The sequence below is a fragment of the Vicugna pacos genome, chromosome 25 (genome assembly GCF_048564905.1).
Source record: "Vicugna pacos chromosome 25, VicPac4, whole genome shotgun sequence".
Lineage (NCBI taxonomy): Eukaryota > Metazoa > Chordata > Mammalia > Artiodactyla > Camelidae > Vicugna > Vicugna pacos.
In genome coordinates this window covers 15,888,922-15,905,418 of record NC_133011.1, presented here as the reverse complement: position 1 = coordinate 15,905,418, position 16,497 = coordinate 15,888,922, and the positions used below count along the sequence as shown (strand labels likewise).

General features: G+C 36.1%; 1 long non-coding RNA gene across 1 annotated transcript in view; it reads left to right on the top strand.

Annotated features, from left to right (window-relative positions):
* The first annotated feature begins 76 nt into the window (after positions 1-76).
* The window catches only part of LOC116285604 (uncharacterized), a 102,918-nt gene continuing 86,497 nt past the window's right edge, over positions 77-16,497 (top strand). The window contains exons 1-2 of the long non-coding RNA XR_012064163.1: positions 77-148; positions 8,641-8,895. This is a non-coding gene — a long non-coding RNA (uncharacterized lncRNA). The remainder of the gene's footprint in view (positions 149-8,640; positions 8,896-16,497) is intronic.

Here is a 16,497-nt window from a genome sequence, read left to right as displayed (position 1 = left end):
CGACAGGGCGGAGGGGGTGGGATCCGTCGCGCACGTGCACGAGGCTCCGCGGAGGGGCTGCTGGGGGAAGGGGGCGGGGCGACCTGGGCGGTACGCCGCGCGCCGGACTGTGAGGACACCCTGGCGGAGCCGCTGGAGCCGGCTAGGGGTGAGGTGTTTACTTTACCATGGATTCTTAACAAATACTGGGTTTTTAACGTGTCCCGCTTCTGGTTTTTAATATATTTCTACATAAGTGTGTTCATTCTCTTACCTCGCCGTAATTAGCACCTTGCTCTCTTCAAGACGTGGTGCAGTGCAACATTCTGCTCAAATGCCTTTTCGGTCCCCAACTTTTCTCCTTCCATAGTGGGATTCCCTTTCCATTTCCTTTTTAATATTCGGCTAAACGGATACACTCCAAGGAATATTCGTTAAATCTCTTTGAAGAACTACTGGTTCTGCCTTTGCACATTATGTTCCTGTGGCCAAGGATTTCTTAATGTTCACGGGGTTGGCTTCATGCCATCCTAAACCGTTCTTCGTGAATCACTCACTGCCTGCCGCTCTAGATTTCAAACTGTAAGAGCAGCCAATATGTAAGTGCTTATACGTAAAGGAAATGCTAAGTGAATGTACACATGAGATCATCACAGGCCCCACTCATCACTCCTCTTCAGTCTCATAGCGGGGTGAGGGGGACTTTAGTCTATTTCCTTTCAGAAATCTTTGGACCTGGTCTACTAGAGCTAGGGAGAAATGTCTAAAGTAGAAGCTAAAAATGTGAGGGCCATAAGTGTATATTTAGTATTTGAAGCAGTGACAAAAAATGTAAAAGGGGAATGTGCAAATTGAAGAAAGAAGCCTAAAAATCCCTGCATAACAGGTGTAGTTAAGGATTAGTGAAGAAAAGGTAATCAAGATATGAGAAAGAAGGAAAAAAGGGAGTCATAGCCCACAAGCCAAAGGAGTTAAGTTAAAGAAAAAAAGGAACTGTTAATGGCACCTGCCACAGGGAAGTTGCATAGGGATAGAGAAGGCCAATGAATTTATAAGCTTGAATTAGATTCTGAATTAGCTTCATTCTTTCAAGACTAGACAGACCTTTTAAAGGAAACCGTTATTCAAAAAATTAAAAATCCAGTCAGAAATTCACATATTCTAATGCTTCAATAAAACAACCTGGTGTAGTGGAAGGAACAAGAACTCTTTATCAAATGGACTTGAATCCAGACCTCATTCGGTAGCTGCTTGACTTTCAGCACATATATCTCTGATCACTGGAGTTGCTCAGATATAAAAAGAAGCTAACTATCGATATAAAAAGAAAATATCTACCTTAAGTTGTTAATCAAGATTAAAAGAGACACTGCATGACATTCTTGGAGGTAGCAGTCCTGTGGCTATAAGTACTATTAATATGCTAATGATGCCCAAATGCATAAAATCGAGCGGTCCTTACTTCTCCCCTGAAACCCAGTTCTGCTTTGTTGACATATTCACTTAGGTGCCTAGTATGTATCTCAAAGTTAACATGTTCCAAACAGAACTCTGGATTCCTGCCACTGTGTCTCCCAACTTGCTCTTCCCCCTCAAAACTGATGAGACCATCCACGTAATTGCACTAACTAAAATTCTAGGACTTATTGATTCCCTTCTTTGCCAACACTCCCCCCGCCCCAGTCTACCAGCAAATTATGTATTGTATATTTTTAAAACTTTACCAAATCCATCTATTTTTTCATCACTACTACTACCTTAATCAAAGCCACAACCATCTCTCCCCTGAATGACTGTTACAGCCTGCTAACCTCCATAGTTTCATTCTTGCTGTGTAAAATCTATTTTCTATTCGGTGGCCTTACTAGTCTTCAAAAAAAAAACGATCACAAAAGTCCTTTGCAGCTCTCAAATGGCTTCCTGTGGCAATAAATATATACTCTATAAACACTTTACCGTTGATACAGGAAAAAGTAGGGTGAGAGAGGATGGCCATGTCCCAGGTCTTGGTTGAGTCCTAGGGATGTGCCCCTCCAAGTGTGGGTCTTTGATGTCACAAAGGAAAGAATTAAAAGCGAGCCACAGCTGAGTAAAAGTGAATTTATTCAGAGAGATACATACTCCATAGACCGAGTACAGGCTGTCTCAGAAGGCAAGAGAAAGGCCACGAGGTGTGGGGTTGGGTGCTTAGTTTAAAGTAAAAGTAGTTACACGCTCCATAGACAGAGTGTGGTCTTTCTCACTCAGAAGGGAGAGCAGCCACAAGGTGCGGAGGCTGTTAGGTTTTATGAGCTCAGTAACTTCATATACTAACAAGTGGGAGGGTTATTCCGACTACTTTTGGGAAAGAGTCTGTGATTCACCACCCACTGTTTGACCTTTTATGGTTAGCCTCAGAACTGTTATGGCGCCAGTGGGCATGCCATTTACCATGTTAATATATTACAGTGAGCGTGTAATGAAGCTCAAGGACTACTAGAAGTCAAATCTGCCATCTCTAGCCTCAAGGCCTACTGGGAATTGAATTTGCTGCCATCTTGGTGTTAACTGCTGTGTCATTCCTTGAACAGCTGTTGCCTGCCCTCTTCCTTCCTGTCTCACTGTGGTTTATAGGGCTTTACTCAGTCCTGCTCCCTCCTACATCTCTTAACTCATCTACTACCATTCTGTCTCTTTTCACCAGACCCCATTCTCACCAACTTCTGTTTCTCCAACATGCCAAATTCCTGTCTGTCTTGGGCCTGGGATTTGTTCAGTGGAGGTGAAAGCCCAAGGAATTGTCTTTTAATGACTTACAGTGGGTATTAAGGATTACAGCTAATTGAGGGAGTGAGTGTTTTCTAGTCACTTTAACTAAATGCCCTTGTAGCTAGCTACTGTTGCCTATCAGGCAACAAACTATATGACATTATCAGAATTTTTGAACTGAAAACTAGAATAATTTCATTTTAGATTTAAAAGACACTTTAGAACACTATTTAGAACAATATTCTTTAGAACAATATTTGTCAAAATGTTTTGTCTGTAACTCATGGTAGAGAATACATTTTACATCACACAGTATGCATACATACATTTAAAACTGAAACAAAATTTGCAAAGTAGCCTTTTAATGTGTCTTGTCCTCTATATTTTCTATTCAAATTGAATCAATTCCATTTTATTGTGTGAATATATTTAGTTGTGACCCACTAATGGAGTAATGACCCATGATTTGAAAAATAACTAATTTGTACGTTTCCTAATCTGAGGCCTTGAAATGAAATGGTTTGCTCAAGATCTCACCATGGGAAATTCATACAGAAAAGATCAGTTGTTTAGATCATAGAAAAATGAAATATTTACAGGAAAAATGTTGAAGGGAAATTTTTGTCACCAGTAGTATTCCCTGAAGTGAGTTAAGTGTTCATATTTTATAACATTTTGGATGTCCAATAAAGTTTGCTTTCCTCAAACACACTCAGGAAAAAACTGGTCTGTTAATGACAAAACTTCTATATTCTTTAACATTTTATAATGTAATTATAAATGTAAATAAAAAAGAAATATCTTCTATAGATAAAACCATAATGTTGAGAACATAAACATCAAGCATACTTTCTATAAATCCACCTTAGAAAAGTTCTGTTTTACCTTTCACTTTCTCATTCCTTTGATAAAGAAGAGTTTTTATTTGTGTATGTTAAAAATGCTTAATCCGGTTTCTCTGGTTGAACAACTGCCCAACATTGGTGACAAATAATCGGGAAAACTATCCAAGCAGCCAAATACTAGATTATGCCATGTCAGACACCACGGGAAGCACTATTTTATTTAATAATCTCAACAGCAGAGTTAAAAAGGCACATAAATGTGATCTATTATATGCCCTTTTTCATGTGAAACTATTTTATGATTTTCATTTTTTCCTACAAGATCATGTTTGAATGGTTAGAATAATAGTATGTTGGAATGAACTAGGGGTTCAAAAAGGAATAGCTTTGGATAAGTCCACATTTTCTTTGAGATGGAATAAGCTTTGTTAAGTTATCAAGCCAGATTGACCCACAAAGTACTTTAAAGTGCTTCTCTTTTACAGAGTTTACTTAATTCAATTAATATATTCAGACATTATGAAAGCAACTACTTAAATTTAATAAACCTCATAGCATTTATAAAGTGGACATTATTTAACAACACAAAACATAATACCATTTTAACTGATTTTGCAATATTCAGCATCATCATCAAATTATTTATTTAGAATCTGCTGTCTGCTTTGTTCTGTCTTATAATCATAGTGAATTAAACTATCCCACGTTATGTAGCACAGTTTTTACAACCCCTTCTTACTACACAACAATTATCCATCAAAATAAATTGGTCTCACTACAACTCTCATATAAAATTTATCAGCGTTTTAAATTGTTATTTTTTCTAATTAGTGAATCATAACCATAATCCCTTTGTATTTAAGGGAAAATATTATTTGTTTCATCTTTATTCCATGTCAGTAGATTTTTACTGTGACACATTCACATTTGGAAGGAAGTTTTCCTTAGAGTTGTATTTACTAAAAGCCAGATTAATACAGAATTGCTTGAGGAACTTTCTGAACATTGTTTTTTATTACATTTTTTAAAAATATGTAATTTAATGTGTTCCCCTAAAACACAAGAGCCTATGCCTTCTTTGCTGGCACAGCCATTAGCATTTTTAGGCACTTCTAGTTTTTCCAAGTTTGCCGTCATTTGTAATACATAAATGTTTTAAAATGTGCCAGCCATTTATCTCACATCCAATTATATTATTTTAGAAAGCAAAGGAGAGTCTCTGGGAAACATTTCTAGTGAGATCACCTTGGTCCTTTCACAGCAGAATTCACAAACTGATAATTACCCCTCTGTGCCATAGTTGTAACAGTGAAGAGGAAAGTACATCCAGAAAGAGTACACCCAGAATTTCTCCCTCATGGGCAATAAATTAGAGCTATTTCTTTTGGAGATTTATAACCATACTTAAAAGTCCACTTTTTTAAACTATATTTACTTAATTTCCCCAAAGTGCATTTTCTGTTCTGATACACACATACATCTGTGCATATGTAACAGTCCTTGTGCAAAAATGTTTTTCATAAACATCCCTTTTGGGTAGCAAACATCCGGAAGTTTCTATGTATTGTTACTGTGACCTGTGGTCTCTGGAGCCCATCTAGACTCCATTTTCTACAGTAGACTTATAACTGAATTAATTGTTTACTTGAAAAATGTTCTAAAAAATATCTATTCACAGTAAACAGATTGCATTATGAGTAAACTCACACAAAAACATACTGAATATTAAGTTATACTTTTTTTATAATTACATATTATTCTGTTACAGTAATTTTCATTTTTCAACAGTCCTCTTTGGTAGTTTGGTAGCATCACTCTAGCCGCAAGTGGCTATTTGTTCAGACCTGTAGTTCTGAGGTATCTTAACCCTTGTCACCAGACCACAAGGTCATTTACTGGTCATCTTTTTCTGTCTAAGGTCATGCTGACCATTCTTGGCTTAAATTAGTTTAAAGGCCAATAGCCACATTGGGCATAATGTGGCCACATTACCTTTCAGATCATAAATCATATGCCTTTTTTGCATATAGGAGGGCTTATTTAGTCAACCTCATGGATTTATTTAGAAAAAAGACTGGTTTCCTGGCAGAATGTGTGTACGAAAACTGTCCACCCCCTAAATCCATTCCAGCAACCCCATCCAGCACCACCTCATTCCTGAGGAAATAGCACAATATCAGAATTTTTTTTAACTTCATGTAGCATAACTTCTTAAATTGTACTTAGGATTGTTTACCTTAAAACTACGAAGTGAGGAATAATACAGATGCGCTCCAAAAGCTGCCTTTGGTTCAAATGGCTGCACCTCACTACAGATTCTTTATAATATTTTGACTTCCTCTGCTCATTATGCTTCTACTGTTATTTCTTTTGCATCTTTTTATAATGAGCTTTAACGTTTGTACTGTGTATGGGTTGGAAGCTGGGACAGACAGAGGGGGAGTGACATCAGTTGATGCAATTTTTCTAGCAATAGCAAGACTGTGGAATATTAAACATAACCTCAATTGAGTCATGAAAAGACATCAATCAAACCCAAATTGAAAGCCATTCTATAAAAATAACTGACCAGTACTCATCAGAGAGTGGCAGTGGCATTATGTATTGCTCTTCTAAGCTTTTAGACAAATTCTTGGTCTTAAGCACCCATTGACAGATTCTGATGTCATATATGTGGTAGAATTAAGAGTATAGAATTATAGTTATGAAAGAATTCCCAAGGTAGTTTTTATTAGATACAAATTGTACATATCAAGTCATAGAGGATGTAGAGCTCCTTTACATTCTACATAACAGCAGTGGATTCTTTAACATATATATATGTTGCTCTCCTCCACAGAACTTGCTGGGTTTTAATCCCAGGTTGTGCATTTTAGCTATATAAATTCAGTAATTTGAGCAAGTTATCTTAACTTCATTGAACACTAGTTTCCTCATATGTTAAATGAGCCTAATAATACTTGCTAATTATAACAAGTACTACAAGTAATAAAAAATTCCTCACACAGAGTCTAGCATATGGCATAGTAATACCTTTAGTATTACATACCATTTATTGATTACTTGCTGTATACCAGACATCAGACAAAATGTTCCTTGTAGATTATTTCATTTAATTCTTACAACCCCACTTTATAGATGAGAGAACTGTTAGAAGAGGTTAAATAACTTCCCCAAACACACTATGATATACTCCTTCATATAGTATGTTCTTAGTAAATAGTAGCTGTGTCATTTTGGGCTTCTGGGAAGCAGATGTTGAAATGGAGTTGGGAATGCAAGAAGTTCATTAGGGGACAATCCATGTGAAAGATAAGAGGGGGAGGAAGCAAGATTGGGTAGGAAACATTTTAGACCACAGTACAAGTCTGATACCTGTGAAAGAAGAGAGTAGGAAGAGGACTGGACAGAAAGAGCCTCCCACCATGATTTACATGTGACAAAGTATCAGCCAACTCAATGAGAAGAGCTCCTGAGCAAAGATTACCCATTAGAAGAGTCCTACATTGAGCAGAAATAGCCAGGCCTTAGGACCCCTACATGTTCAGTCATTAGTCAGGGGCTGTCCTGAAGGGCATAACATCAGCTCAGAAGCTGAAATAAATCCTGAAGCCTTTAATAGCCAGAGGCTGTCAGCTCCCTGCCCTCCTTGCAGCTGAAGAGCAAGTTCTTTCTTGAAGGGAGATTCTAATAGTGTCCCTCCATAGCTGTCACGGTAGCCCTTATTATTCTTGCATTCTGGGTGTGATCCTTCATTTTTGATGAGAGGTAGGGGTGTGTCTTCTCCTGACTAGACTCAGAAGCAATTTACATAGCTATTTGACATATGGAAATTATATTTCAACACCACAGAATGTCTTTTTCTAGTATATGATTAATAGCTCCACAGTGGTTGCCTTGTGTTGAAGAAAAGACCTGGTAAAATATATATAGCCCACAGAGGCTTGAAATTTTTCTTATTTTTTATGAGACACAAATCAGGAATTTCTCATTCTTTTCTTGGTTTGGGAATTAATGCTACTACCATTGATAAATTACTTAGAACTTCATATTTCTTTCTCTTTTCACTCAGGTTCCAAATATATCCAAGTAGTTTAGGATTTTTAAACATGTTTCCAAGAATAATAGTATAACTCTAAAACATGGCAGCATTTCTAAAATTCTACAACTCAAGTACTAGAAACTTTCAAAGGCATTGCACTCGGAAATGCCCTTTGATAATTCATTGGATAACTGCTGTACTATATCATTGATGATAGCTTGTTAATAAACTTAATTAAATTTTACCAGTACTTCCCCACCAAAACAGGTAATTGACCTGAAATATGAATAGTGCATAAATCCAGAGACCCTCACTGCCAACCTGCTCTTTCTGTTCTGAACGCCAAGGCAGCCCTAGTTAGCATTTGCCTTACTGCACAGGTGCTCTTCTAGGAAGGTTACAAGATTACATTACAAGCCCTGCGCTTTCTCGACTGCCAGAAGGAATGATACAATGAAATCACTACCCAATGCAGGAGGCAGAGTGCCTCCCAGATTCATATAAATAGCAAAGTTACTGAAGGATTGTACCTTTTAAAGAAAGAATTAAAGCAACAAAAGAGGAGTGGTGAACAAAGCAAATTTTGCCAGTTGAATTCAGGGAGCAGTCACATGGGACACAGTAGCCATGAATCTCAGTACAAAAATTTAGGTGTGCAAGAACAAAATTTGCATTTTTATACAACTCAGTTTTTATTTGAGGTACCATTCTTGGAGGAAGACAAAAATTTAATCAGTCAGGTTGGAATTTGCCTTGCACTTCTGCCTTATTTTTAAAGGCTACTCTGACTTCTGTGAAAGTGACATTAAAAATATTTAACCATATGACAAGGCCACCAGCTGTGGTAGGAGCCTTCAAGATGGACCCCAATTATTTTCACCTCCTGGTTATTACACACTGTGTAGTCTCTTCCACATTGAATAGGGATGACCTGTGTCATCAGTGGGCTGTTTCAAAAATGATGGAGTGTGATTTTGGAGGCTAAGTCATAAAAGACATTGTAGCTTCTTCCTTGCTCTCTCTTAGGTCACTCATGGAGAAGGCAGGTGACATGTTACAAAGACACTCAAGCAGCTTCACAGAGAGGTCTACATGGTGAGGAACTGAGGTCTCCTGCAACTTGCCAGCCATGTGAGTGACACATCTTAGGACTGATTCCTCAGCCCGTCAAGACTGCAGACTCAGCTGACATCTTGACTCATGATATATCATGAGCCAGAAGAGCTGGGCTAAGCTGCTTCCAAATTCCTGACCCACAGAAACTGTGTGACATAACAAATGGTAATTATTGCTTTAAGCTGCCAGTTTTTGTCAGTTTTTTTTTAAGTACAGTCAATTACAACGTGTCAATTTCTGATGTACAGCACAATGTCCTAGTCATGCATGTACATATGTTTATTTGTTTTCATATATTTTCATTAAAGGTTATTACAAGATATTGAACATTTCCCTATGCTATACAGAAGAAACTTTCTAAAATCTATTTCTATGTATAATGGCTAACATTTGTAAATCTCAAACTCCCACATTTATCCCTTCCCACCCCCTTTCCCCAGTAACCATAAAGTTGTTCACTATGTCTGTGAGTCTGTTTCCATTTTGTAGATAAGTTTATACTGTACTTTTTCTTTTTGAATTTCATGTATGTGACATCATATGGTATGTTTCTTTCTCTTTCTGGCTTACTTCACTTAGAATGATGATGTCCAGGTCCATCGATGTTGCTGCAAATGGCATTATTTTATTCTTTTTTATGGCTGAGTAGTATTCCATTGTATAAATATACCACAGCTCCTTTATCTAGTCATCTGTCGGTGGACATTAGGTTGCTTCCATGTCTTGGCTATTGTATATAGTGCTGCTGTGAACATTGGAGTGCATGTATCTTTTTGAATCAGAGTTCTCTCCAGATATGTATCTAGAAGTAGAATTGCTGAATCATATGGTAGGTCTATTTTTAGTTTTTTGAAACTTCTCCATACTGTTTTCCATAATGGCTGCACCAAACTACATTCTCACCAGAACTGTAGGAGGGTTCTCTTTTCTCCATAACCTCTCCAGCATTTATTGTTTGTGGACTTTAGAATGATGGCCATTCTGACTGGTGTGAGGTGATACCTCATTGTAGTTTTGATTTGCATTTCTCTGATAATTAGTGGTATTGAGCATTTTTTCATATGCCTATTGGTCATTTGTATGTCTTCATTGGAGAATTGCTTGTTTAGGTCTTCTGCCCATTTTTGTATTGGATTGTTTGGGGTTTTTTTGTTGTTGTTATTAAGTTGTATGAGCTGTTTATATACTCTGGAAATTAAGTCTTTGTCAGTCACATCATTTGCAAATATCTTCTCTCATTCCATAGGTTGTCATTTTGTTTTGCTTATGGTTTCCTTTGCTGTGCAAAAACTTGTAAGTTTAATTAGGCCCCATTTGTTTATTTTTGCTTTTATTTCTGTTGCCTGGATAGACTGCCCTAGGAGAACATTGCTAAGATTTATGTCAGAGAATGTTCTGCCTATGTTTTCTTCTAGGAGATTTATCGTATCTTGTCTTACATTTAAGCCTTTAAGCCATTTTAAGTTTATTTTTGTGTATGGAGTAAGGGAGTGTTCTGACTTCATTGATTTACATGCTGCTATCCAGTTTTCCCAACACCACTTGCTGAAGAGACTGTCTTTTCTCCATTGTATATTCTTGCCTTCTCTGTCAAAGATTAATTGACCGTAGGCCTGTGGATTTATTTCTGGGCTCTCTGTACTGTTCCATTGAGCCATATGTCTGTTTTTATGCCAATACCATGCTGTTTCGATTACTATAGCTGTGTAGTATTGTCTGAAGTCTGGGAGGGTTATTCCTCCAGCTTCGTTCTTTTCCTTCAGTATTGCTTTGGAAATTCTGGGTCTTTAGTGATTCCATATAAATTTTAGGATCATTTGTTCTATTTCTGTAAAAAATGTCCTGAGTAATTTGATAGGTATCACATTAAATCTGTAGATTGCCTTGGGCAGTACTGCCATTTTAACGATATTGATTCTTCCAATTCAAGAGCATGGGATATCTTTACATTTCTTTAAGTCATCTTTAATTTCCTTAATCAATGTTTTGTAGTTCTCCATGTATAAGTCTTTCACCTACAGATTTATTCCTAAGTATTTTATTGTTTTGGTTGCAAATTGAAAAGGGATTTTTTTTTTTTACTTTCTCTTCCTGATAATTCATTGTTAATGTAAAGAAATGCAATTGATTTTTGTGTGTTAATGTTGTATCCTGCTACCTGGAGTAAAGTGCTGTACAACAAAAGATAACTAATATACCAAACAGTCAGAAAGGATACAGACACTGGGTTTAGTGCTTATGCAGTGACCTAGGCTTCTCTGCTTTCCCAGGCATTAATCCTTTAGTTTGGGGAAAGTAGGTGATTCTGGGAAAATAAATGGCTATCAGTGAATACAAATACATTGATAATATATCAGTCAGTATAGCCATACCAGTTATATATCAGTCATGCTTACGTAGTCTCAAGGCATTGTGAAGCCTGCCTGGTCTTCCTGTTAACCATACAGTCCTCTCCACAAGTGCCTCCAGGTCCTGTGGCTTCCCTGACTACTTCTGGGTGACATGGGAATTTGAGGTTTCCTCCTTAGGCATCCCTTCCAGCCTTTTGTTTTTTTCTGTGTTCTCACCTCCTTGAGACTCTGACTGGCTATAGAGCTTCTCTCCTGGAGAGCCACCAAACTCTGCTTTTAACAGCTCCCTTTGAGTACCCTCTCTACCACTCTAGCCTCTATTTCCCAACCTTGTGAGAGCAATGTTTTAGTCTCAGGGGAAATTCCCCCACATCCCCAGTGCTTTATTCCCTAGGAACTGCCTTACTTGTGATTTATCGAGAGGCACCTACTGTATATCCTCTTAGGTGGGTTTTGAAAACCAAAACCGGTTTTCTCCTCAAACACTCTCCCTCTGAGACAAAGATTCAGAGTCTGGAGGAGGGTGAGGAAAGTTTCACTCTCAAAGAGAGACAGAGAGAGACAGAACAAGAGAATGTCACTTCTTACCTCAAAAATGTTATCACACTACCCTGCCTCTAGAGAAATTAATATCTGACCACTAAGGAAATGTTGTATTGGCTGGGACATTATTATTTCATCAGAGTTCAACAGGTTCTAACTATAGCCATTTGCTCTAATTCCATGATGATAAAGCAGCCCCTTGGTTTGCGTTTCTAAGTGCCTAGATACCCTGAAGGAGATACTTCGTTCACAAAGCCAATATATGCTACTCATGTTTTGTACCTCTTTCCTCGAGAAATCCTTGCCTGACTTCCCTAGATCAGGGTTCGGTGTCTGCTCATGTGCTCCAGTACTGCCTGCATGTCTATCTCCCTTAAAGCATTTGTCCCGCTGTATTATAATCATTACTTATTTGTGTCTGTTATGAGATTCTAAGCTCTATTCAACACCTGTGTGTTATGTTCATAATCTGGCCACAGAGACTCAAGAAGTACTTGTGGAAAGGCAGAAGCGCCATTAGAAAAGAGCTCACCAATTTGGGGCTTTATGAACCAGTAAAATTTCAAGGGAAAAGGTGGGGGATCCATTATACAGTTGCCAACTTCTTATTTTGCTAAATGAGTATATTAAAAATAACAACAATAGTTTAGCTTCACATCATTTCATCTTAAAATTGCTATTTTGACACCAAAGGAGTATTACGGATTCACTAAAGAATAATTCATGAGAAGAGTAAATGTAACTTCTTTACTAGAGACTAGTGGCAACTTCTACCTGAATTAGCATCACATGGCAGACACATTTGAGAACTGCTGCTAACTTCTTAAATCCCTTCCTACTCTCAGATAAGTTAAGACAATGTGAAATGGTAATTCACCTATTTTCAAGGTAGCAACTTATAGATATTTTTTTAAAGAAACACTCCCTAATAGCTAAAACTTGTTTCCTATCCTTTTTATCTATGTCTTTAAGGAAAAAGTCATTGAGCAGCTTGGCACATGATTCTCAGCTGGGACTAATTACCCTTTTTTTTTTTTTACTGTCTCCCAGTAAATCTGTGAAGGAGTGAACATATTAGAAAGTGAGAACTACTGTAATTTTGTTTATTTTTAAAATATATTTGGGGAAAGATTGCTCCAGTCTGATCTAAGAAGAAAAATAAAGTTATAATTGAAGTATGATGCAAAACATTTCTGGCAAATTTATTTTGGATATAGCTCTTGTCTCATAAATTCAGCAAAATTCACTTTTGTTAAATTTTACAGTAAAGTGAAGTAAATGTATTATTAGTTTCATATGTCACAAATTACAAAAATTCCTCATGTCATTCACAAAACAGTAAATATATAAAGATGTTTTCATTGAAACTGGAGCAGAAGGTACTGTTACCTCTGCAAATAGGTGTAGTATCAATAAAAGGCAAAAAGACAATATAGACAACACAGAAGCAATGTTTCTATTTTAAAATTCACTTATTTTGAGAACCCATGGGATAAATTACAGTAGCCTTTGGGAAAGCTGAGGCATTAAAATTAGGTGATGGAAAGATGAAATCAATGATGATGTAATCTACACCTTTGATGACACAGGAGACTCCCTTAAAGATCCCTCCTGCATGCCGTATCTGTTGTAATGCTTCAGGCTAGGAGAAATTTCTGAATCTAAGTTGTGCCTTCCCAAATCTATGCTTTCTCTTTATTTAATTTTACTTTCTATTGTAATTCCCTTGCTGTCCTTAGGAAGAAAAAGAAAGGAGGCCTTAATATGCTGGTTTTAGTACATTTTTTTCTTATGATGTTAATACTGAAAGCAAAAGCATGTTATTTTCTATTATAAAACAATTTTACAAGTAAATTTCATAGCTTAAGTCCAGCTTATCAATAAAATAGTAGATCAAATAATATCCATATGCATAAATAAAAATTAGTAATTTCATAAATTACATGTCTCTGTACACTGTAAACTCTCAAGAGGAATTATGCTTTTTGTTTTACATAGTGTTTTTTGTCTCATCAGAGTTCTTTGAAAATAAGAGTCTACTACATTTAACTCTAGTTTGAAATATATAACATGTTAAATCAAGCTTATGAAAACAAATCTATTTTAATGTATTATTTGCCCAATTATGATACCACCTAATATAATATTTAAGGAATATTAATTTAGTAGCCAGAACTGGTATTTATGATTATTATCATTAATATAATCTAATTCAATATGAGTATAGGACATAAGAGGTCAGATTTGTACTATATATTTAAAAAATGGAAATTAGTCTTACAGATTTTCATTTAGTTCATAGATAGCTAATAATACCTTTAACCATTAATTAACAATTAATTTTGAGTGAAAGTTTTCTCTGAAACTTCTCTAAAAGTGCTAGGAAATGAAAAACAAAATAAAATGATGTTGATACTTTTTGAGAAGTGTTAATGATAACAGTTAAATATTTTTGAACTATCAAGAACTAAATTTGGTCTATCACTTATGAAAATAGTTATAACTGACAGGATAATATCAACGAGTAGATACTGTAGTGTCAACACAGACAAGATTATCAACCTGAGCTGCAAGCTAAGCACAATTAACTGAAAAACAAAAGTTCAACCAGAGTACGCTGGTCTGATTTTGAGAGTTCTTTTCCAGAGTTTCAAATTACAGTCACGTAAGAGCAGTTTCATGAAGTTAACTTAGATAAGCAACTTTTTTAAATTAGAAAAAATAAGAATGTTTTAATTTAAGGAAGAAAAAGTATATATTACTGAATAAAATATAAAAACTCTTTTTGTTTAAAGACTCAGGCAGCTGAGCTTCTGAAATATATCTGAATTACCAGTGGCCAAACCTATGAGGAAACATAGGTTTTTGAAGAAATTGCCCCTAAGGAATAGTCATCCAAGTGAAATTGTAACTGTGCAAATAATGATCTGAATAAATATATGACACAAATATAAAGACATGCCATTTCTCACAGTTACTGCCTCCCAAAAAAGAACTCTTTCGAACAGTTGTTTTTTTCAGTTGCAGTCAATATACTAAAATACTGATATTCCTTGGAACCATAAAACTTTGACTTGATTTCTGGCTTTACTGATTATTAATAACATGACTTTATGTAAGTCCCTGATATCTCATTTCATAGAAGATAATATCTACCTCAGAGGGTTATTAAGAAAATTAAATGTGAAAATTGCTGTGAAAGCATAGCACATACCTGACACATGAATAAAATAAATTTTAAATAGTTAAAAATAATCGCTGTAATGAAGTCATCATTTCATGGACTAGTTCTGTTTTCTTTTCCATTCATCATTCAGCTCTAGTACAAGATGATCTAGCAAACTGTGTAATATTTCCTTAGTGACAGTTAAATAGAAGCCTGATGTAGATTTGAAAATTATGTGTTGAAAGAAGCAAAGGTATTTTCTACGTGTTACATTTTTATCCACACTTTACTTATCTATCTACTTTAAATTTGTAAAATCTGCAGGCAGTTGTCTCGACTTTTTAGCGAGATATCCAGGAAGCCCAAGTGGTTTCGTAAGTTTATAAAATAATCAATTACCTACTCAAAACTAACTTATCTGTGAAGATGTGGAATGCAGTGAGATTATAATCACACCTGTCTCAGGTGTCTTCCCACACATAACCTAAAACTGAACCTCTTTAAACCATAAAAATACTGCTGATAAACCCTACTAATATATAGTATTTTTCCTTTCTCTTTTCTCTTTGGAATTTCTTCTTGATGTACTTAGGGAAAAAAGCCAAGATATGAGTGTCATTTAACATAATTTTAGTTTTGTTTTATTTTTTTAGCTCTAAAAGGAAATGAAAGCAATTATCAAGAAATAAACATATGGGATATTTTTATGGGGGCTAAAATAATGCTAGTTCAACTAACTTGTGTTTTAGAATCTAATGTATTTCTTGTAGCCCATCACTTATCATCCTAACTCTATTCCTTATTACTTACCCACATAGACTATAAAATAGATGAGAATGTAAGAATTGGTTTCACATAGTTGGAAACATAAATGAAAATTTTAATCCTTCAATAATAAGCAAAGCAATAAAAGGTTGAACAATAACTTCTGGCAAAGTTTTCCTGCGACACAAGGTCTTATACCATTAACAGCCATAATGAAAATCTTCAAGTAACAACTCACATCACCATAGAATCCTATTGACCTAAAATACTGGTCAATTGTGAGAATATCTCTAAGAAGGAAAATAGAACTAAGAAAGTTTCCTAAAACTCCCCTGATTTAGAATTCTAATGCATACATGTGAAAAAATTATTCAAAAATGAGAAGAGAGACATACATTTCTCTTTACACTTTTCACATTTCACCACTTCATTTGGGATAACTGTTAATCACTCCAGTTTACCAAGTGTCTATTTCATTTGGAAGAACTGGGCTAGGGATGGAAAGAAACCTTTTGAGTTCTTATCAAGAAAGCTGAAAAGATAAAGCAAATGTGTTAGTTTGCCCAGTTGTCAATCTCTTCTGTCTTCCCACAGTCCCTACTGAGTGAAAGTCAGGTCACATAATAGCTCCCTGCCCCCCACTGTCCACCCCACCCCATACACACAGCCCACAGCTGATTCGATCAATTGTAGGCACTGTGACTCAGGCTGAGTTAATCAGATTCATCTTCCATACATTTGGAATTGGGATTTAGAAATTCTTCCCACAACTTTGGGATATTTAGAGAGATCTCCTAAAGCTGACCTTGGAGTAGCCATGGTTGGGCTTGTTAGAGTGAAACACAGAAACTCCATAGAGAAAGAAAGTATTGATTCAGGTGCCTAGAAAGATGAAGAAATGAGAGTCCTGTGGCCCTGGAGAGAGAAAATGGAATGAAGTCA